At 36.0% G+C, this 24,568-nt stretch overlaps 1 protein-coding gene across 3 annotated transcripts in view; it reads left to right on the forward strand.

Moving 5' to 3' along the window:
• The window catches only part of LOC129393842 (uncharacterized), a 1,009,906-nt gene that overhangs the window by 781,142 nt on the left and 204,196 nt on the right, over positions 1-24,568 (forward strand). For all 3 annotated transcript variants that reach the window (XR_008620938.1, XR_008620939.1, XM_055097920.1), the window contains one exon: positions 20,760-20,825. The gene's annotated coding sequence lies outside the window, so the exon portion shown is untranslated. The remainder of the gene's footprint in view (positions 1-20,759; positions 20,826-24,568) is intronic.

Genomic DNA, 24,568 nt, shown 5'->3' on the forward strand with positions numbered 1-24,568 from the left:
AGACATTGTTATATATGTATGCTTACACTGTAGTAGAAGACTGATTAAATGGGTAACTTGCTCTGAGTACAAAAGGTGAATTTTCTGCTACAGAATTCCTACATATAAACATGTGGCTACCTCATGATAATCTACCCTTAAAGACACAGTAAGGTAACATTAAGAAAACAACTGTGCTGGTTGCCAGGGACATTTTCCACTTAGTTGATAGTGGTGAAGTGGTTGCTAGACAACTCAAGTGCTACATTTGTTCTAATGTTATTGTGCTTGGAGAGTCACAGATACTTAACCACATAGGATGGGACAGAAGGGGTTCTGTTAGCAAACCAATCATCTGTAAAATAGTTGACATTAGAAATGTATAAAAAATCTAGTTGCAAATGGTCAGATATTTTATATATTTACTTCACTTCTTCCTTATGTAATAAGTAAAATTTACATCAGGAAAGAGTGCAGCAATTTTAAGCTTTTGACTCAAGGGATAGATACTTAAGTATATACATACCCATTTTACTACCCAAAATGAAGATATATGATATTTTCAGTACCTAGGAGGGATCCCTTATACTTCTTTCCATATCAATACCTCCCTAAAGGAACCAGTATTTTAACTTCTATTGCCATACATTCATTATGCTTATTCTTGAAATGTGTGCATATAAAAGCATATTGTATAGAATTTTTTGCATCTGGCTTCTTTTGTTCAATATAGTGCCTTTAAGATGCAGTTATTACATCTATCTGCATGTTGCCTTATTTTATTTTCTTCTTAAAATTGCATAATAGAACATTTATATACACTGAAATTTATTTATACATTCTGTTATTTGTGAATACTTGCACTGCTTCAAATTTAGGTTATTTAAGTAAAGCTTCTAGGTACATTCTGGTATATGTCTTTTCATAAGCAAATACATGACTTTCTCTTGGGTGCTTATTTAGGAGTAAAATTACTCTTATAAATACTACCAGTTTTCCATAGTTGTTTTACTATCTTATACTGCTACCAGCAATGCAGCAGAGGTCCATAACCTTGACAACACTTGGAATTGTCAGTCTTTAATTTTAGTAATTCTAGTGCATGTGGGTGGTTTTAACGTGTATTTTTCTGATAAGTAATGCCATTGAGCACTTTGTTCATGTGATTACTATTTGGATATGCTCTTTTGTAAAGGTAATTTTCAAGTGCTCTGTTCATTTTTTATTGGTTGTTTACATTTTTAAAAATTGATAGCTTAAATTGCAAATATGTGGGGATCTTCTCTTTACTTTTCTGTTATTGATTTCCAGTTCTGTTTTATTGCCACTTACTAAAAAACAATTTATATTGAAAATCCTTTGATATTTGTTGATACTTGCCTTTTATATTTCTTGATATTAACCCAACATATGACCTGTTTTATTAAACATTTTGTGTGCACTTGAGAAGAATGTGTATTCGGTAGTTATTGAGTATAACGTTCTCAAAAGCAATGAAATTGAGTGGGCTAATGCAACTATTCAAATATTCTATATCTTTGATGATTTGTATCTGCTTCTTCCATCATTTATTAAGATAAGTTAATTAAAATATCCAACTACAGTGTAGCTTTTTGTCTTTATTTCTGTAAAATGTTGATTTTTACATTTTAAAGAAATATTATTAGTCAATACATATTTTCAACATTGTAGTCTTCCTTTTTAATTTATTCCTTTCTAAAATGAAACATCTCTATCTTTAATCAAATTTCTTCCCTTTGTGTCTTCTTTGCCTGATATTAAGAAAGCCACGGTGGTTTTCTTTTGATTAGCATGTTTCTGTTGTTTACTTTCTACCTGCGTCTTTCTGTTTACAATGAATCTTTTTTAAAATTATAGAAGTGGGCTTGTTTTTTTTCTTTTTAACAATCTGACAATATTTTCTTTTAGCTAGACTATTTAGTCTATTTCTATTTAATACAGTGACAGATAGACTTGGTTTACCTCATCTTGTCCTTATTTATCTATCCTTTACTGCCTTCTGTTAAATTATCAAATATGTTTACAGTCTATTTTACTGCTTTTGTTTTAGTTATACCATCGGGTTTTTTTTTCAATATACCTTTTTGGTTGCTCTAAACACTATAATATGCAACCTAAATGTATTAAATTCTACATCAAATTAGTGCTATATTACTCTCAGTGCAATATGTAATTACTATTTACCTGTCTCTTATGATACATGTTATTATCATATATTTTTCTCTATTCATAGTGTGACCATCATATGACATAGTTATTGCTTTTGCTTTAAATAGTCTGTGGTATATTAGTACTGTATCAACAAGCTAAGTTGGAACTACATTTTCTAAAATTTTATTTCCTATATGGTTTCAGGTTAGGCTTGGCCACAAGAGAATCTTGTGTGATATTGAAAATGTGGATGTGAAGCAGCAGCCATGATTCTGAGGTTGGTTAAGTGTCCTGGTTGCTGCTGGAGCATGCATCCCTTGTGGCTAACCTACTGGGTCACATTGTGGCATGGAGACTTGTAATACAAAAATATTTATCTTGAGAGTTTAGCATTAATGTCTAGCTACCAATATAAACGTTATGTAAATTTAAAGAACTAATTTTTCACACATTTTGAAACATAATTCAGCAACAAGTATAAAAGGAATCACCTACAGATTATACACATTCTCAATATTTTAATCAGGTCAGCTGTAAACACTTGCAAAGTGCATATAAAATTGAGTGCACCCAAATACAAGTGGATATTGAGTCCTGACACCATATGAACTATATGGAGATTGGTTTATAAAATAAGAGTGATACCTTCCATTAATGAAAACACCATTTTGATTTGATATATAGTGCCCATACAATTATGAGCTCTGTTGAACATTGACCCAGGTATTTAGACATATAATATCTATTTAGAAGGATAAATAACTTGTAAATTCATTATAACCAATCTGTTTCAGTAGAAAGTATCATCTCCACCCTTTAATAGTCATCTGACATATTATACATTTATTTATTTATTTTTTGTTTTCCTTCACTAGAATGTAAGCTTCCTGGGAATCTATTTAATTACTGCCATGTACTGCTATTTGTTTAATGCTTTGTGCATTGCAATTGTTTAATTTTTTTTAATGAATAGACAAAACTCTATTAAGGATTTCAAAGGTGTGTTATGGATCGAGTGTTTTTGTTCCCCTAAAATTCATATGCTGAAGTCCTAACCCACAATGTAATGGTAGGGGGTGGGGCTTTTGGAAGACAATTGCATCATGAGGGTACAGCCCTCATGAATGGATTACTGTCCCTATAAAACAGACTCCAGAGAGCTCTGTTGCTCTGTTCAATATGTGAGGGCACAAAAAGTTGGCCCTCTGCAACCTAGAAGAGAAGCTTTACCAGAACTTCTGCACTGTGATCTCAGATTTCCTAATTCCAGTACTGTGAGAAATACATTTCTGTTGTTCATAAGCCATTCACTCTATGGTGTTTCATTATAGAAACCCGAACTGACTAAGACAATATGTTTAGTAGATTCTACTAATAAAAATTATTCTTAGACCTGAGCTGATAGTGCAACCACCATTACAAATTTGGCAGTTGCTGTATTATGTGAGAAAAAGAGAGTTCTAGAGGAGTTTTAATTGGCAGTTAAATGCCAGAACTATAGCATGGCTCAACTCAACCACGAGGAGACCAATAATACCAATCCTATAATTTTTGTGGAAAGTGGGCCAACTGATAATACCTGGAAAACAGCATGAAGAGCTACTCTACTGCATATACACTTTGGGATATAAATACTTAATTTTCTGTAAGTTTTTGAAGATATTAAACATTTTCCAATACCTTTCCAATGGCAACACAGTATCATATATGTAATGTAATATCACATGTCATATGGATATATATATATATATATATATATATATATATATATATATATATTTAACAATTATTTCCCTAGCATTTGTTTGCTACAAAATTTTTTCACTTCAGGCCGGGCACGGTGGCTCACGCCTGTAATCTCAGCACTTTGGGAGGCTGAGGTGGGCAGATCACAAGGTCAGGAGATTGAGCTAACATGGTGAAACCCTGTCTCTACTAAAAATACAAAAAATTAGCCAGGCGTGGTGGTATGCACCTGTAATCCCAGCTACTTGGGAGGCTGAGACAGGAGAATTGCTTGAACCTGGGACGTGGAGGTTACAGTGAGCCAAGATCATGCCACTGTACTCCAGCCTGGGTGACAGATTGAGACTCCGTCTCAAAAAAAATTTTTTTACATTTTAAATCACACTGAAATAAATGTTTTGTGCATAAATCTTGGCCCATATTTCATATTAACAATTAAGAAAAAAGTAAATAGAAATTTCCCTATGAAAGAACTATTAGGATATTTTTATGATGATTTTGAGTGCCATAATATTACCTAGCTCCATATTTATTTTTATTGGTTTATCTCTGCCACAGGACTGCAAAGAAGGATGACAGATTAGTTCTTTATTTATCTTTATCTGAAACTCTTTAGATGTAAATTCTATGAATTTAATTCAAATAGCTAAAATTCCAAGTATCATTAAGGAAAAAATGATAATTTATTTGGTATATCATCTTTCTAAAATGTGTTATTCATCTCTTAGTTTATTTTGTGCTGTTTAACAAAATATCTGACACTGCATAATTTCTAAAGACCAGAAATTTACTGTCTCACAGTTCTGAAGGCTGGGAAGTCCAAGATCAAAGTGCTAGCAAACTCAATGCCTGCTGAGGGCTGCTCTCTGCTTCCAAGGTGGTACCTTGTTGCTGCATTCTCTGGAAGGGAGGAATGCTGTATCCTCACATGGCAGAAGAGCAGAAGATTAAGTGGGCCCAGTGTTGTGCGAAGCCTTTTATAACGACCTTAATCCCATTCATGGGGGAGGAGCCCTCATGACCAAATCAATTCTTAAAGACCCCCATCTCTATCACATTGGTCATTAAGTTTTGTGAAGGCTAAAGCAACTCCATCTTTGATGCTAATCTGCTATGTTAACTTCTGATTAACCCTTGTTCTGGGAATGCCTCTAAGACTTCCAGTGTATCTATTGTTCCTTGTGTAAGTGCACTTACTTATGAGAAATCCTGTCCTTAGGTCAAATGATCTTGGTGTTAACCCTAAGTCTTGCCCTTAAGCAATTGTCCTACATATCCCTTCTGAATCACTTACACCCCTTCCCTGTGATATAGAAGCCGTGGGTCGGCCGGGGCTTCTATACCACAGGGAAAGGGTGTACATGATTCCCAGATATAATGGCATGGGAATCCACTATCTTGTCTCTCTGCCACTCGAGACACAAATATATCTTTTGTTTGTATGTCCCTGTTAAATGCTTATTTCTCAGAAACTGGATATACCAGCCTCTTTCTTTGACCTCGCAGCTCCCCCTGGATTTTGGGGGCAGGTTTGCATAGATGTGCCTACAAGTTTCAACACCTGAATTTGGAAGGGGGCACATTCAAACCGTAGGAACATCTTTTCTTTAAAGGGGTGGGGGGAGCGGGGAGGGATAGCATTAGGAGATACACCTAATGCTAAATGACAAGTTAATGGGTGCAGCACACCAACATGGCACATGTATACATATGTAACAAACCTGCACATTGTGCACATGTACCCTAAAACTTAAAGTATAATAATAATAATAAAATTAAAATTAAAATTAAAAAAAGGAGTATAAGGGGCATATACTTTCATCCTCTTAATGACTTGGGTTATCATTATGAAGATAAATGTGTTTCTCTTATTTTAATATGGTTAAAAATAGACCTTTTGGGGAGATAGCCAGCACTGGGCACTTTTACATCTAGTTACCTTGGAATATTGGACAAACAACTTAACCTTTGTTTGAATCTCAATTTTCTTTTCTGTAAAATGGAGACAATAATATTACTACAAGCAACTGATGCAGGGATTAGAAATCGTACAGGGGAAAGGCATAAAATCACAGCAGGCCCATTGTCGATGATAGCAAATGCCAGCTATGAAAATGATGTTACATTTGAAAACTACCGAGGCATGAAACTGTTCTTCCTTGCAATAAATGTTAACAGTATTTTTCAACTTTAACTGGCATGTTAGTGGACATGTGTGTGAGTGTGTACATGTCTGTGTGTATGTATATGTCTGTGTGTATGTAAATATGTGTTTATGTGCATATTAGTGTATATATTTCCACACTTGCTGTTAGTAACGATCCTTCTTCTGGATTCTAGCACCATTTAAGTAGCCTCTCCTGGTGTAATTTATTATATTTAATCAACGGAAAGTTTGGAAACCAGAAAGTCCTTTAGCAGTATTGACTTGAGGCTAAGTCCTTTAAGTAAAGTCAATAAACTCTAATGCTTTTGTTTTCCCACACTTACTTTATTTGTTAAGGGGCCTTTTTACTCCATTTTTGTGCTACTGATTGTATTTTGAATAAGTGAGGTTGCAAGATAGCTAGGTTTCCAATAAATAAATGACATTAAACTGTAAATATTGTAATATGAGAATTTGTTCATTTGATTTTAGTATTTATTTTTAAAACCACTTTGTTGAGATGATTGACATATAAAAAGCTGTACCTATTTAATGTATACAATTCGATAAGTACATGCCTGTGAAACCATCACCACCATCAAAGCCGTAAACATATTCATCATCTTCCAAAGTTTCCTCCCAGCCCCTTTATTTATATTATTATTTTTGAAGGTAAGAACACTTAACATAAGATCTACTTTCTTAGTAAATTTTAAGCCTATGGTACAGTAATTGCTATAGGGTATTTATTCTTCAGCCCCTGAAAAACCGGTGTTCTACTAAAAGTTATTTGTCTCTAACTTATCTCAACCCTTCAGACCAAGATTTAAAAAATTAAGTAGAAGAGTGTATTCACCAATCTTCTGAAGATTTCAGAGTCATGTTTCTGGAAAGATCTAACTCTTCATTTACTGCCTTTATTACTTACTTCCTTAAAGTTTCACACCAGTGAACATTTTCAGATAATAATGTCTGTTTCACCAGGAAAAGACTGGTAAATTCTAGTTGATTTTCGAGCTCTCAGCTCAAGGTCCCTCTCCAAAGCAGTGTGTGGGGCCTGGGGACTGCCCAACCAGGAGAGGAAGCAGTAGCCACTTATCTTCCAGCACTGGAGAAGCAGGACCAGCTACATAATTTGCGGAGTCCAGTGAAAAATGAAAATGAGGGATTCCTTGTTCAAATATATGAAAGATTTCAATATAGGGACAGTAGAGCATTAAATCAAGCACTGTTGCCCTGAAGGCTGGCCCTGTGACTAGACGCTTCCTAGGGTGGCCCTGGACTTTGCACCAGAGGAAGAGGTACAAGCTTTGCATCCCTAAACTGCTGCTTTCTCCCAAGTTAGACCTTGTGCAAAGGAAAGGGGGATGAGACTGTCCTCTATGGGCTTTCAGCTATGTGTCAGAGTTTTCCTGCATCTTATTTAATTCTTACAATAACTCTGTAGGCAAGTCTTGTCACCACATTTTTGCATATGTGAGAGTCAGAAAATTTGTTTAATTTGTCAAAGTCATAAGTGTTTCTCTCTGGATCCCTGGCTTCTTCTGCCAAACCCCCTTTCCAGTTTCCAGAGACTGCTGGACTTCTCTTTCATTTACAAATGAATGTATCTCTGAGGGAGTGTATTGGACTGCTGGGAATTACAGTGTGGTTTGGATAACATTAAGCTCTTCCCCACCTCTGGCTTGGCTTTGGTGATTCTCAAACATAAAACTAAAAACAACTTAGCTCAGGATCTGTGTTATTCTAATGCCTTTCTGTAACTAGGCTAAGGATCTTATTAATTAGCAAAGATCGTCTTACTTCAGGGTTTCACACCTGAAGCCCATTAGCTGCCCAGGCTCTCTGTGTATAAAAATAAAGTAGCGCCTATTCACTCTTTCCTAAATGACTCCTGGGATTTCTCATCCCGTTTCTATAAGCAAAAACTACCAAAAAAATTATTCTCAAAGACCCTGAAAGCTCCTTTAATAAGTAAAAAAAAAAAAAAAAAAAAGAATTTTGAAATTATCTAGGAAGCTAAAAGAAGCAAAATTATGTTACCCTCTTCTCTGTATAGATACTACATCTATACAAACTATACTTGAGTTCATATTAATTCTAAATAATGCCACTGTAACATCTATTTTTAAAAAGACCAAATTATTTAACAAAACTTAATCTTACGGAAAATTACATTTAAATACAAACAATTTACAATTCTTGTCACCAGAAGAGGAATTCAGTTATTTGATCCTTTTGAAAATTTCTGCCCATAAACATGATGAAGCCAGTAAACTGCTAAAATGATCTAGAAAAAGCTGCTGGACATACTCTAAGTTACTTGCTAGAAAAAAAAAAAAACCTAGAATAGGATATGTACATCATTACCAAACAAAATCAGAAAATTCACTTTTACAAAATTTTTGAACCTCAATAAGCAATGCCTCTAATTATCTAAGCATGTTAGGACTATTTGGAAAGACTATTTTACCAAAAAATGAGGTAAAACCTTGATTGGTTATAGTTAAAATGAAACCTAAGTTTTCCTTCTCCAAGATATCCTGAATAAGATTCACAATAAATAAGTTCAGTAGTTAGATGTTTTTATTTGGTAGAAATAATCTGCTTTACTTATTTAGCTTGATGAAAACCCTAAAGTGCTTTTAAGTCCAGTTTATATTTCTATATTATTTTAGAGAAAATATGTTGTTAATGACCTCTTGGTGACAAACTGTCAACACTTATGGAAATAAAGAGGAAGTAAGAGTAGTCTGTGGTCACTCTGATTTTCATAAAACAAACTTTCTTTGTCTGAATTGGGCAACTAATGTATCAGAGGAGAAATATCTTTCTACATATAAATGTGTTGCTTTAAAAATTGGTATTCTTGTATTTCTTAGTTTCAGTTGTCAATTTTTGTTAACTTGATTTTCAGTCCAATTGGGAAGAAAGTAGAGGTAGGGATAATAACACCAGAGACAGTCCAATAAATACCGGTATATTAAGAGATTATGAATGACTATACCATTGTACTTATTCACTTACTAAATTTATATTTATCAAGAACCTAGTTTTGCCAGGCATGTGGCTCAGAGCTGGGGATGAAAAAGTAAATAAGACAGAGAAGTTACTATTTGCCTAAATCTTATGTTTCAGTAGTATGAAACATAAATAAATAAATAAATAAATAAATAAATAAATAAATAAATGTCTAGGTGATTTTGTCTAGTGCTACTTTCCATGAAGATAGGATGGTGAGCTGAGGATGTCTTTTGAGTGAGTGTGTGTGTGTGTGTGTGTGTGAGAGAGAGAGAAATGGAGAGAGAGGGAGAGTGTGTGTGTGTGTAACATTTATGCAGAGAGTAAACCACTTGGTTTCTTGATTTACTTGGTACTATGGTTTGATCATGTGTCTTCAAGCATGTGTTAGAAAATTAATCCCCAATGCAACAGTGTTGGGATGTGAGGCCTAATGGGAAGCGATTAGGCTATGAGAGCAGAGAAAACGAATAGATTAATGCTGTTATCCTCAGAGTGGGTGTGCAACATAGGGCAAGTCCTATCCCCTTCTACTTCCCCTCATTCTCTCTCTCACCTTCTGAAATGGCATGACAGACATAGAAAACTTGTGCCAGATGCTTGCACCTTGATATCAGACCTCCCAGCCTCCACAACTGTGAAAAATATATTATTTTCTTTATAAATTACCAAGTATCTGAAATTCTGTTTTAGCAGTACAAAATTAAGGCATCTGGCTAAGTGGCCTCATACTCAAAGATCTTTGAAGTTTCTTCGTTCCCTAAAATCATATGTTTCCTCCACATTCTCATATGGCTATTTGAGTTTAAAATAAGCACAGTATCCAACATCAGGGAACCTTTCTGTAGACCATGGAAGTGAAGTCACTGCCGCATAGTAGCTTGCCCACAAAAAAAAAAAAAAAAAAAAGAATTCACATCAGCCATCCCTACCTTAGTTTGCAGAGAAAGAAACAGGATCCAAACCCTAACTATGTTTGTTAATCAAGCTTTGTGCCAGGAACCTTGAAGGATGTTGAAAAGGAGGAAGGAAAGTAGAATCAATTGATCATTAATCAATCAGTAAGCAAATGTGCATAGAGTTCCTGCTGTGTACCAGACATAGAACCTGAGCTTTAGAAGTGAAGTTTTATGGGGTTTCTAGACCAGCAAAATTTATAGCCCTGGAGGTGTCTATGAATCTTTATGAACTTATGGCCACTGGAAAAGGAGAAGTGAATGTGAGAATATGGACACTATAAAATTAATATAATGATTTGGGGTTTTTTTTAATTTCAATTTTTATTTTAGATTCAGGGGACACGTGTGGGTTTGTTAGATGGATATGTTGTGTGATGCTGAGCTTTGGGAAACAGATGATCCCCTCACCCAGGTAGTGAGTATAATATTCAAGTAAGTTTTTCAACCTTTTTCTGCCTCCCTTCCTCTCTTCTCTAATAGTCTCCAGTATCTATTGTTGCAAACAATATGTCCAGATGTTTAGCTCCTAGTTACAAGGGAGAACATGTAGTATTTGGTTTTCTGTTTCTGCTTTAATTTGCTTAGGATCTTGGCCTCCAGCTGCATCCATATTGCTGCAAAGGACTTGATTTTATTTTTTTTCATGGCTATGTAGTGTTCCATGGTGTATACGTACCACATTTTCTTTATCCAACCCACTGTTGATAGGCACCTAGTTGATTTCCTGTCTTTGCTACCGTGAATAGTGCTGGGATGAACGTATATGTTTTTTTTGGTAGAAGATTTATTTTATTTTGGGTGTATACCCAAGGTTGAGATTATTGGGTCAAATGGTGGCTGTTTTAAGTTCTCTGAGAAATCTCAAAAGTGCTTTTCATAGTGGCTGAACTAATTTACAGTCCAACCAAGAGTGTATAAGCATTCCTTTTACTCTGCAGCCTCACCAGCATCTGTTATTTTTTTTTTTACTTTTTAGTAATAGCCATTCTGACAGGTGTGAGATGGTTATTTCATTGTGGTTTTAATTTGCATTTCTCTGATGATTAGTAATTTTGAGCATTTTTTTCATGTGTTTGTTGGTAGCTTGTATGTTTTCTTTTGAGAATTGTCTTTTCATGTTTTTGCCCACTTTTAACGGGGTTGTTTGTTTTTTGCTTGTTAAATTGTTTAAGTGCTTCACAGGTTCTGGATAGTAGACCTCTATCAGATGCATAGTTTACAAATATTTTCTCTCTTCCTATAGGTTGTCTGCTTACTCTGTTGTTAGTTTCTTTTGCTGTCCAGAAGCTTAGGTTAAACTTCTCTGTTTTAGCTTTCGTTGCAATTGCTTTTGAGTACTTAGTCATACATTCTTTCCCACGGCCTATGTCCACAATGGTTTTCCTGGGTTATCTACCAAGGTTTTTATAATTTTAGGTTTTACATTTAAATCTTTAATCCCTCTTGAGTTGATTTTGTATATGGTGTAAGGAAGGGGTCCAGTTTTATTCTTCTGCATTTGGCTAGCCAGCTAACCCAGCACGATTTATTGAACAGGGAGTCATTTCCCCATTGCTTATTTATGTTGACTTTGCCAAAGATCAGATAGCTGTAGGTGTGCAGCGTTATTTCTGGGTTCTCTGTTCTGTTTCATTGGTCTATGTGTCTGTTTTGATATTAGTACCATGCTGTTTTGGGTTATTGTAGACTTATGATATAGTTTAAAGTCAGGTAATGTGATTGTGATGCCTCCAACTTTTTTTTTTTTTTCCATTTCAGACTGCTTTGGTGATTCAAGCTCTTTTTTTTTATTTTTCAGTTCTATGTGAATTTTAGTCTGTTTTTTTCTAATTTGTGAACAATGATATTGATTGTTTGATAGAAGTTGCGTTGACTCTGTAGATAGCTTTGGGCAGTGTGGCAAGGTTAACAATACTGATTCTTCCAATCTATGAACATGGGATATTTTTCCACTTGTTTGTGTCATCTATGATTTCTTTTAGCAGTGTTTTGTATTCTCCTGGTAGATATCTTTCATTTAGATGTATTCCTAGGTATTTTTTGGGGTGTGGCTATTGTAAATGGGACTGTTTTCTTGATTTGGTTTTCACGTTGAACATTATTGGTGTATAGAAATGCTACGAAGTTTTGTATGTTGATTTTGTATTCTGGAAGTTTACTGAAGTCACTTATCAGTTCTAGGAGCTTTTTGGCAGTCTTTAGGGTGTCTTAGGTATAGCGTCAAATGATCAGTGAAGAGAGATAGTCTTATTTCTTCTATACCTATTTTGGATACCTTTAATTTATTTCTCTTGCCTGATTGCTCTGGCTAGAACTTCCAGTACTGTGTTGAATAGGAGTGGTAAGAGTGGGCATCCCTGTCTTGTTCCAGTTCTCAAAAGGAAATACTTCCAGCTTTTGCCCATTCATTATGGTGTTGGCTTTGGTTTGTCGTAGTTGCTCTTATTTTTACATATTTTCCTTTGATGCCTAGCTTCTAAATGGTTTTTATCATGAACGGATAGTTAATTTTATCACAGGATTTTTTCACATCTATTGATATAATTACATAATTGTTGGTTTTAATTCTGTTTATGTGGTGAATCACATAATTGATTTGCGTATGTTGGACCAAACCTGCATCACAGGATTGGAGACTACTTTATCATGGTGAATTACATTTTGATGTGCTGCTGGATTCAGTTTGCTAATACTTTTTTGAGGATATTTTCATCATTTTCATCAGGTTATTGGCCTGTAGTTTTTGTTTTTGTTGTTGTTTAGATGTATCTTTGCCAGGTTTTGGTGTCAGGATAATGCTGCTTTCATAGAATGGGTTTGGGAGGAAACCCTTCTCCTCAATTTTTTGGAATAATTTTAGTAGAATTGGTACCAGTTCTTTTTTGTCTGGTAAAATTTGGCTGTGAATCAATCTCCACTGGGGCTTTTTTTGGTTGGTAGGATTTTTATTACTGATTCAGTTTTCAGAACTTGGTACTGGTTTGTTTAAAGTTTTGATTTCTTTCTGATTCATTCTTGGGATGTCGTGTATTTCCAGGAATTAATCCATTTTCTCTAGATTTTCCAGTTTGTGTGCATAGAGGTTTTCGTAATCCTCTCTTAGGATCTTTTGTATTTCTGTGGGATTGATAGTATTGTTACCTTTGTTGTTTCTAATTGTGGTTATTTGGATCTTCTCTCTTTCTTTCTTTGTTAATCTGGGTATCTATCTACTGATCTTGTTCATTTTTTCCAAAAACTGACTTCAGGTTTCATTATTCTTTGTATGAATTTTGGGGTCTCAATTTCACTCAGTTCTGCTCTAAGTTTTGTTATTTATTTTCTTCTGCTAGCTTTGGAGTTAGTTCATTCTGTTTTTTTTTTTTTCTCGTTCTTCTAGGTGTTATGATAGATCATTAATTTGAGATTTTTCTAACTTTTTGACATCTCCATTTCATGCATAAGCTTTTCTCTTAATGCTGCTTTTGCTGCATCCCAGAGATTGTGGTATGTTGTGTCTTTGTTTTCATTTATTTCACAGATATTTTTGATTTCTGCCTTAATTTTATTGTTTACCCAGAAGTCAGTTAGAAGCATGTTGTTTAATTTCCATGTAATTGTGTGGTTTTGGGAGAGATTCTTGGTGTTGATTTCTGCTTTTATTCTATTTTATTCTAAAAGTATGGTTGGTATAATTTCGCTCTTTAAAAAAATCATTGAGAGTTGCTTTATGGTTGCGTATGTGGTTATTCTTACAGTATGTTCCATGTGCAGATAAGAAGAAGGTATATTCTGTGCTTGTTGTGTGCAGTATCCTGTAAATATCTATTAGATCCAATTGGTCAAATGTGATATTTAAGTCCAGAATTTGTCTGTTACTTGTCTGCCTCAATGATCTGTCTAACACTATCAGTGAGGTATTGAAGCCCTCAGCTATTACTGTGTCATTAATTCTTTTTGTAGGTCTAGATGTAGTTATGTTGCAAATCTGGGGGCTCCAATGTTGGGTGCATATATTTGTAGGTTACTTAAGTTTTCTTGTTAAATCAAATTCTTCATCATTATGGAATGCTTTTCTTTGTCCTTTTTCATTGTTGTTGATTTAAGTGTTTTTTAATGATATAAGACTAGTGACCCCTACTCTTTTTTGTTTTCCATATGGGTGGTAGATATTTCTTCAGCCCCTTTCTTTGAGCCTATGTGTCTTATGTGCGAGATTGGTCTCTGCAATACAGCAGATGGATTTTTTAAATCCATCTTGCAATTCTATGTCTTTTAGATGAAGAATTTAGACCTGTTATATTACGTTAATATTGATATGTTCTTTCATTTTCATGTTTAGAATTCCTTTAAGAATCTTTTGTAAGGCTGATCTAGTGGTAACAAATTCCCTTAGCACTTGCTTGACTAGAAAATATTTATTTCTTTTTCACTTATGAATCTTAGTTTGGTGGGCTATGAAATTTCTTGGTTGGAATGTCTTTTCTTTAAAAATGCTCAAAATAGACCCCCAATCCCTTCTGGCTTATAAAGTATCTGATGAGAAATCTGTTGTTAGCCTGATGGGGTTTCCTTTGTATGTAATCTGACATTGTCTTCTAGCTGCCTTTAAGACTTTTTTCTTTGGCATTGACCTTGAACCATCTGGTGACTATATACCTTGATGATGTTCATTTTGTATCTCACAGGTGTCCTCTAGGTTTCCTGTATCTGGATGTCTACCTCTCTAGCAAGATTAAGGAAGTTTTCTTGATTTATTTCTTTGAATATGTTTTCCAGGTTGCTTACTTTTTTTCCTTCCCTCTCACGAGTGTCAATAATTTATAAATTTGGTTGCTTTACATAATCCTTTATTTCTCAAGGACCTTGTTCATTTTGAAAAATTGTTTTTCTTTATTTTTGTCTGACTGGATTAGTTTGAAAGACTGGCTTCAAGCACTGAATGTTTTTCTTCTGTTTGGTCCATTCTATTGATAAAACTTTCAACTGTATTTTGAAATTTCTTATGTGAGTTTTTCAATTTCAGAATCTCTGATTGATATGTTTCTAGAATGTTTATGTTTTCCTTTATTTCCTCGATTGATTGAGAAGCTTCATTGTGTTGATTTTTAGCCTTATCTTGGATCTCATTGAGCTTCCTTGTAATCCATGCCTTGAATTATTTTGTCTGTCATTTCTGAGTTTTGATTTTGGTTAGAGACCATTGCTGGAGATTGAGTATAGTCCTTTGGCGGTGTCACTACATTCAGATTTTTCATGATGCCGGAATTCTTGTGCTAGTTCCTTCTAACATGAAGGTGCTAACACTAACTTTTGTAATTATTTTAATGTGGGTAGAATTTTTTTTCTTTTTCTCTGTAATACCATTGTGTGTGTTTTTTCTCCTTTCCCTTCCCCTTTCTCCCCATTCCCAGGGGGTGTGAATGTGGGGAATGTTGCATAGAGTCTTTCAGCTTTGTTTCTGTAGCCCTGTGGATATGTTTCAGCTGGTTTGACCTACCTGCTGGGTTATGCAGTTTGACCTACAAGCCAGTAGATAACACTTATGGTAAGGTCTGACTGTGGCCAATGTGGCCGGGTATACCTTTGATCCTTGTTTACTGGGAGAAGCTCTTTATTGTCTCAGGTAATGGGCTGAACCATGGAGTGCACAGTGGTCTGAGCTCCCTGCTCATCCCTGACAGGTGGGAGGGTCAGAGGGAAAGTTATACAGGACCAGCCTGAGGAGACTAACCTATAGGTCCCTTGATGGCAGGCAAAAGCCCTAGCCACTAAGGGAGAATCCAGTGGGAGAATCCAGTGGGAAATCAGTTGTCCAGAGGTGTGCCTAGGCATGGAACTGCGAAACTTCCTTGACTGCAAATTCTCTGCATGGGGGAAGTGGGTGGCCTAAACTCCTAATTCAGTGGGGTGGGTGCTCCAGATGCCTGGAGATCTACATAGGGATGAACTACAGAGGGCCCACTGTACCACAATCTGCATAGGAAGGGTAGGGTGGCAAAGGCTGCTAATCTAGGAGAATAGTGCTTTAAATGCCTGGAGATCTGCCTGGGCATGGAGCAGAGAGGGCTCTGTTGCATCACAATCTCTGCTCAGGAAGAGTGGGGCAGTTCAGGCTGCTGGACCAGATAAGCAAGTGCTTTGAATGCCTGGAGATCTGCCTGAGTGTAGAGCAAAAAGGGCGCTTTTCCACCACTATCTATGCACAGGCTAGAGTGGGATGGCTCAATTTGATTATCCAGTTTGTAGTTGTATGCTACCCCCACCCACCCACACACACTCAGACTCTCATACCCATACATGCCTGCATTTACACATACATGAGAATCAGAACTACTTTTCCTACATTTTTACCTCTTTAGGCATAAATTTTAAGCAGTAGTGCACTGAATACTGCTCCTACTAGTGCATAATTACTATAGTTTCACAAATTTTTAAAGGTGTTTTGCATCACGTTGATAGGTTGAAATTGGTCATGGTAGGATTATTTACAGATGGCTAATCAACAAATGGTACAATTCACAGCTTGTCCTCCAGGTAGGCAGTTAAGCTTTTACCAGCACATCATTAGACTCTAAGCATCAGGAAGGGTCTCTCCTTCTTTCCTTTAGCACTTGTAATACTTATCATGACATCAAGCAGCACACAAAAAAGCAGTATTTAGGGAGTATTTAGAGAGTGACCACTATTTAGGTTATATTAAGTAACTTAAATTAAGTAACCTATATTAAGGTAGTGTTTAGGGAGTAACCACTATTTAGCAGTAGTTAGGGATTGGTTGCTCCCTAAATACTTCTTAAATAATGCTTTCTTTGTGCTGCTTGATGCCATGAGTTTAGCCTAGATAGATAAATAAATTTGTGGAAAGGAAAGACACTTTCTGCTTTGCACTGAGGCACCAGTTTCTTCAAGAGTTCCCAAGAGAAGGTAGGCCCTTTAAAGTTTTTCCAGAGGGGTTGACCCTCTTGGACTGGTCTCTGGCTGATTTCCTAGGACATTGCCTGCTGCTTCATGCTCAGCACTCCCCACTGACATCTGGGGAACCGAGTTGGCAGCACACGTGCTAAATGTAGGTCAGAAGCCTACAAGGTGCATAACTATCCTGCTGATGCTGTTTCCTCAACTCAGAACGGTTTTCACGCATTTTCGTATATTAGGTGTATTGGACAGCATGCACCTTGTGCCCTAGTTGGATGGAGGTTTTTAAACAATGTGCTATTGGATTGGTGGCTTCTCTACTATAATTCCTTAAGGAATTTTACTTAGCTACATTCACATTTTAATCCTACCCTTAGAGTTCTATCCTAAGTGACATCTGGCATCTTTTTCTTTCTCATTCTGTTAGCTATAATAATTCCAATGTTTAACGTCGGGTCTATTAATATATTTCCCAGGCTAGTAACTGATTTGTGCTTCTCTTTATTCCATGCTCTTCTAGAGTGGATTGTTTTGGAGTTCAGGGAAACAGATTATGTCCCAATGTCAGCACTTTTTCAAGATGTGACTTTGGGGAAATAATTAAATCCTGCTGTCTGTGAAATGGGTGTCAAGATTTCTTTCCAAAAGGCCTCTTGAGGAAATTGTGCAAATAAGTGAGACCATGTGAGATGTTTTATACTTCATGAATAATATATTGCATACATGGAAATACAAAAATGCCATTTCGAGATTTATGCAAAGTTCTTTTTTCCCTCGTAGTTTCTTCTCTACTTGGATATTCCAATGCATCTTGCTGCCTCTCTTGACCACTCCTATGTTAAGCCATTTGCTGCTCTCATGCAAGTTGAGATTACTGTTCTGCCACTTAGTGTTGCTTTGAACATTGATCTTTTCAAATCTATTGACCTTGTTTCAGTATTGTACTGAAATTATCATAACTGGCCAGACGTGGTGGCTCATGCCTACAATCCAAGCACTTTGGGAGACTGGGGTGAGCGGATCACCTGAGGTCAGGAGTTCGAGACCAGCGTAGCCAACATGGTGAAACCCTGTCTCTACTAATAGTACAAAACTTAGCCAAGTGTGGTGATGCATGCCTGTAAGTAATTCCAGCTACTCGGGAGGGTGAGGAAGAATTGCTTGAACCCAGGCGGCAGAGGTTGCAGTGAGCTGAGATCAGGCCGTTGCACTCCAGCCTGGGTGACAAGAGCAAAACTCCATCTCAAAAAGAAAAAAAAAAAAAAGAAATTATCATAACTAAGTCTTGAAATGGTCTCCACAGAATAAGACATGGGGTTTCTAAGAACTCCTTCTCTATCACCCTGCTCTAACCACTGACCTAATGAGATCTTTTTTAAGTCTCAAATAAACTAAGCTGTGTGTGATCTGTATTTCCCTCCTGCATTGGCTTCTGACACCATCTGCTTCACTGCTTCAGCAACCGAAACCTGGAATGGACTCTTTGACTTCTTGCCAGTGACATTCAATAGGAAGAAAAAAAATAACAAAAGAGACTGTAGAGCAAAATGGAATAAGCAGCACCTGGGGATAGTGTTGATGTGATTGCACAACCTTTCTTGTTTGTTGACTAGTTTAAATGGAAATTTCAAGCTGCTCTTCTGAGTAAATGTTTGTGTTGTTGTTTTCCAGTCTTAACATGGCCTGTTTGGTTTCTTTTGACTCTCACTACTTTGTATGACTTCTGTACCCCTTATTTTCCCAGCTTTTGCTAAACATAGAAAAATGAATGGTTTTTAACAACCAGGGAGTTGTTAAAAGTTAACAACTAGGGAGTTGTTAACAAGCAGTGGAGTTTAATTTCACCTTTATTTGGTTATAAGGATTCAATCCACTAGCCTTCTAACCCCACCCATCTCAGTCTTTTTCCTACTTTTCAGTTAGATGGTCAAGCCATGAAGTGACTGCTTTCTTTTGGCCTCCTTGTTTAAGAATTTTACTTCCCTCATTTGCATAATTTATTAGGATGACTGTATTAGTCTGTTCCCACATTGCTATGAAGAGATACCTAGACTGGGTAATTTATAAAGAAAAGAGGCTTAATTGACTCACATTCTTCATGGCTGAGAAGGCCTCAGGAAACTTACAGACATGGAGGAAGGCACCTCTTCACAGGGCAGCAGTAGAGAGAATGAGTTCCAGCAGGGGAAATGCCAGATGCTTAGGAAACCATCAGATCCCCTGAGACTCGCTCACTATCACAAGAACAGCATGGGGGAACCTGCCCCCATGATTCAATTACCTCCCACCAACTCCCTCCCACAACATGTGGAGATTATGGAGATTACAATTCAAGATGAGATTTTGGTGGGTAAACAGCCAAACCATATCAATGACCAATCATCCAGATCGGTCAGAGACTTTCTTGGATTTATTACTAGAAGCCCAACATTCTGGAAAAACCCCAGTCCTGGACAAGCCTAGATGGTTGATCACCCTACTTCAGATTCATCAACTGAGGAATATGAAATGAATGTTACATCATACTTTGCTGCATTCAGTCTTTCAATTGAACTTAATCTTGTGTTTCCTACCAGAGAGATAAACAATAGCCCATCAATCACATTTAGCCTTAGACCTGTTTTAGTACAGCCTATGACCTAAGAAGTTTTTTTTTACATTATTAATGAGTTGATTTTAAATAAAATGAATATAAAACAGAGACCATGTGGCCTGTGAAGTGAAACATTCACTCTCTGGTCCTTTACAAAAAATTTTGCTAATCCATGGATTAAACACTTCTTCCTTTGTAATGCACCAAGTTTTGGGATTCTTAACTGAAGTCTATTTTGCTAATGAGATGCAGGGAGAACATAGTGATTGTTAAGATTATTGAAAGCAGGTTTTAGGAATGACTGTCACACCATTCCTTTAATTGTTAATATGTTGTTTATTATTCTGAAGAAAAAAGCAAGCAGTGTATTTGGAGCAGAACTGGCACAGAATTTTGCTAAGTTGCTTTTAATTTAAGTTAATAATAACCAAATCATAGCCTCTGCACATATGTGGCTAACAGTTTTTCGTACACATTGTGAATGATCTCCCAATATCTATATGCTATAGATGATTAGTCTGAACCCATAAACCGTTCATAGTGAAGAGAAAACATGTGTTCTAAATTTGCCCAATCAGACTGAAAGAAAGGCTTGACATTCTGTGGATATTAACAAAGATGTATGTGCACCTGGAGCATGCACCTGGCGATCACACCTGTGCTTAAGTTTAAAAATTTGATACATCAAGGAAGTTTCTACCTGTCTCTACATTGTCTGTGAAATAGGCTTTTCTTTTCTTTTTTCTTTCTTTCTTTTTTTTTTTAGCTCAGACCGTAGAGAGAAGTGAAATCATAGAAATTGAAGCCTGTTGAGTTGACTTTCTGTTGCAACTGCAGCCACATGAGAAGTCTGCTTTGTATTCTTAACATCAGAATAATTCTTATTGAATCAGATCTTTTTGTTATCTCTTTCTTATATTACTCAAGAGTAACTCTTTCATAATTATAACACAAAACTGCCCGGTGTAACTTTTCCCTTGTTACTCTAATAAAGGTATTTGTACCCTGTTAAAACAATTAGAAGTTATTCATCTATGATATCTATTTCATTTTGTATTCTTTCCAATGTAATATTTTAAAAAATCATATACAAATCCCTAAAGTTCCCAAATGCTTTTTTCTGAGACTAGGGACAAGCTTTCAATTCTAATGAGAAAGGTTTTAAACAGTAGAATTGTAAAGGTTGTTTTTGTTATTGCTCTTTGAAATTTGAAGTAGAGATAGCCTATCTCCATTCTTTTTACAGTATCCTTTGCTGATGCTCCCATGTGGTTTTGTGTAGAACAATGATCCATAGCCAGGATGGCCACAGGTAAGAAGGCTCTTTCTTTCTACTTCTCTATATTTTCTAGCTAAAACTTTTTTCAAAATTGCTAACAGCATAAGAACCTAGTCTAATACTGAGGCTGTTAACTAGTGATCAGTTGATTCCTAGTGAGTTCATAAACAGGCTTTAAGAAATATCTTGAAAATGTATGCAATGAATATGTTCATTTTGGGGGAGGAGAGTACAAGCTTTGATAACATTCTCAGAGGGGGCCTTGATGAATAAAGGTACAAAACAGTTTTAAACCATTCATTCTACAGATGGATAAACTGAGGCATCAGTGACTCTGGGACTGATCATTATCACCTAACTAATAAAAAGTAGGAGGCCAAAATGAAAGATATCTGACTTCTAGTCTGGGGTTCTTGTTCTTATTACTGGAACACGTATGTGGCAGGGGTTCTCTGGGGGGTGGGTGAGTGAAATATTTCTCAGATGCATACTTCTCTCAACTCAATGTGAGTCTCAGTGTAGGGTAGGCTTTCCAGAAATGTGAATGATTTTTACATGTGGCTTGGGAAACCAGTCTTGTTCTTCCATATGTCCAAGCCTGGTATATGACAGAATTGTGCTCATTGTTATAGTGAATACATTAACAGATGATCTCATAGCTTTAAATATTTAAATTGAAACCTACAAAATTCAAAACGTAGCTTAAAAATTAGCTATTATTTAAGTTGCCATCTGTAGATAAGTTGAAACCTGTGCCAGTCTAATTAGCAATCAGGAATATGGTAATTGCTTTTGGCATATGAATGTGGAGAACTTCCCCAGAGTAAAATAATGCCAAGTTGTGCATTTCTGAGTCTTTTTTTTCAAACTGACAGTGTTAATATTCTAATAATATATTACTTGGCATTCTGTTTGAGGCTTTAAAGAGAGTTTTTGTTTTCATTATTTAACAGAAGAATATAATCTATCAATCAATCTGTTATCATCTATCTCTCTTAAGTGTCGAGCAAAGTTTGTTAACTTGGGTTCTCTCAGCCTTTTGGAAAAGAAAATTCTTTGTTGTGGTACTGTCCTATACAATGTAGCAGTATCCCTGGCCAATACCCACTAGATGCTAGAACCTCCTACCCACAACTAAAAGCTAAAATGGCTGTAGACATTGCTTCCAGATGAGGAAACAGGTATAGTTGCATTTATTCTATAAATGGTGACTTCTTGAACATAATAAAGCATGTGATTAATGCTTCTAGGAAACTGGCTTCCCAAAGTTAACAGAAAAAACATGGTAGGGCTCATGCTTAGTTTGCAGGACCCACTGGTGATATCATATTTTTTCCAGAAATAACATTGTATTCTTCTTTGATATATATGTGCAACATATATATCAAAGATGTTTTTTATTTACACGAACAATTATTACAGTTTACTGATTTACTAACTTGTTTTACTGTAAGTGTTCAACTTTTGCATGGTTTATGTTTTTCCCTTTATTCGTTTTCACAATTAAAATTCCTTTCACATAATAACATGTGTGTGTGTGTGTGAATATACATTAGCAGAGTAATGACGATTATGAGATATTTCACAGTTGCGTAAGTTAAGTCTTCATTGAAGTAGCAGCTGTTTGTGGTTGGATGGATGCTCTCAGCTGTCAGAATGACTATCTCTTTGGGAGCATGTAGATGTTTACCTGGGTGTAGCCCCTGGCCTTTGCAAAGTTTCTTCTCTCTATGCTGGGAGTTGCTAGAAAACAAGGAGCTGGAAAGGACCCGTAAAAGGAGTAAATAAGTATTTTGTCACACTGCTAGGCAATCTTGCAAAAAAGCCTCCATTTCCATCACCTATTTTCTTATAAAATTACATTTCTATTTAGCCTTTCAGATACTCCACTTTCAGGTACATTTTCAGGAACATGTTTTGTAAGAAAGTGGAGAGCTGCTTTTATTTTCTTTATATGTATGATAAAAAATACTCAGCAGATGCAGATAGTTTTGTTTATATATATACATATTTTCTTTTTCCCACTAGTTCTTTTTGTTCTGGCCAGGCCATGGAGATGTCCCAAATTATCTTCTAGACTCAGCCTTGACATTATGATCCTTAATCTGATAGTGACCTCTCAAGTAGCAATTCTCAGTTGTTTGGTTATGAAAAAGCCCCCTCTTTGGAAACTAGTATCATCTTTCTTTGTGTCACCTTGTTGGAGGAGCAATGGAATCTAATTATCCTTTACAATGATTTGTGAAGTAGCAAATGGGTTTGACATCTGTTCAGCAATTCTGAAGACAGCCCATTTTTATTTTTCCCCCTATGGAGCTAAAGTCATCATAGATTGTGTCCTTTGGCCTTCCTTTTGTTCTTTGTTATAGCCTTGTGATAGTCTAAGAAAAGTTGATTTAAAAAACTAAAAGGAGGACTAGGGATGAGAGTAGGAATTACTTTTTATTATAATGCAAGAAGAGCAACGTTTGGCCCTAAGCATTTCAATGAGAGATCAGGATAATTAAGCAATCAGTGTTGTTATAGCAATATTTGTTATTAATTAAACGATATTTTTGAGCCCCTATTATGTGCCATATATTTTTCTAGGCGTTGAAGTTGAGGTTATAAATCATGCACACAATTTCCTTGCTTGCACAGAGCAGCTAGACAATAAAGAATGAAACCAAAATATTAGGTTAGTGCAAAAGTAATTGTGGTTTTTCCTTTGAAACAATGGCAAAACCCGCAGTTACTTTTGCACCAACTTAATACAAGTAAGACAATTACTGATAGTGAAAATTACTGTAAAAAGAGTAACGGAGTCTACTATGATGAAGAGGGGGGCACGGGATGCTCCTTCAGAGGATCAGGTGACAACATTTAAAATGAGTTTTGAATAAAAAGGAGTCAGACCTGAAAATGCTGGGGTAGTTGAAGGGGAGCAGAATATGCCACCCCAAAATATGCTACTTTGGCATAAGGATTATTTTGTGTGAAGGGCAATTGAGAAACAGCAGACACAAAATGCTCTGCTCTCTCACTTTCTGTCTAAAAGGGCATACATTTACCTTTGTAAAGGTGACAAATTTCCATTTGCAAAGGTATTCCCCTCTCCAGTGCTGTGAGAAGGATATTCTTAATCACTGAAGAGGATTCTTATCACAGGATATGACACCAAAGTGAGTCTGCATAACAAGCTTTATTAAGCAACTTTTTTCTATCATATATTTCCTGGTCATCTGCCCACAATTTACCATCCCTGGAAGTCCAGTTCCCACCCTTCTTTGTCTAGTCACTTGTTCACAATTTATATCCCTTTGTTAGAATGGTATATAAGCTCCCAGTCCAACTGCTTCTTTGGGTTTTGTCTTTCTTTCTGTGTAGTCCCCATGTGTGTAAAATAAAAGCAATTAAATGTGTATGACTTTTCTCTTAATTTGTCTTCTGTCGATTTAATCCATGACTACAATTTCAAAACCTAAGATGGTAGAGAAATTTTTTTTCCTCTCTCAAAGCAGGAAAACATTTGCCCAAAGAAATAAGTGCATAGTTTCCGAGCCAGGAGCAAACTTAGCATGTTTAAACAGAAAGAAGTAAAATAAGTGAGGTTTGAAAAGTAGATAAGGGCTAGATCAAGGATGGTTTTATAGCTTATGGAATGATGATTGGGTTTTTGAAAAACATGCTCATTTATTTATTTTGGTCTAAAGTGAGAAGAAACTACTGGAAAAGCTAAGCAAGAAAATAACATAAACCTTATTTTATTTATTTGTTAAGACATCACACTGGCTGTT

This window comes from Pan paniscus, chromosome 15, assembly GCF_029289425.2.
Source record: "Pan paniscus chromosome 15, NHGRI_mPanPan1-v2.0_pri, whole genome shotgun sequence".
Taxonomy (NCBI): domain Eukaryota; kingdom Metazoa; phylum Chordata; class Mammalia; order Primates; family Hominidae; genus Pan; species Pan paniscus.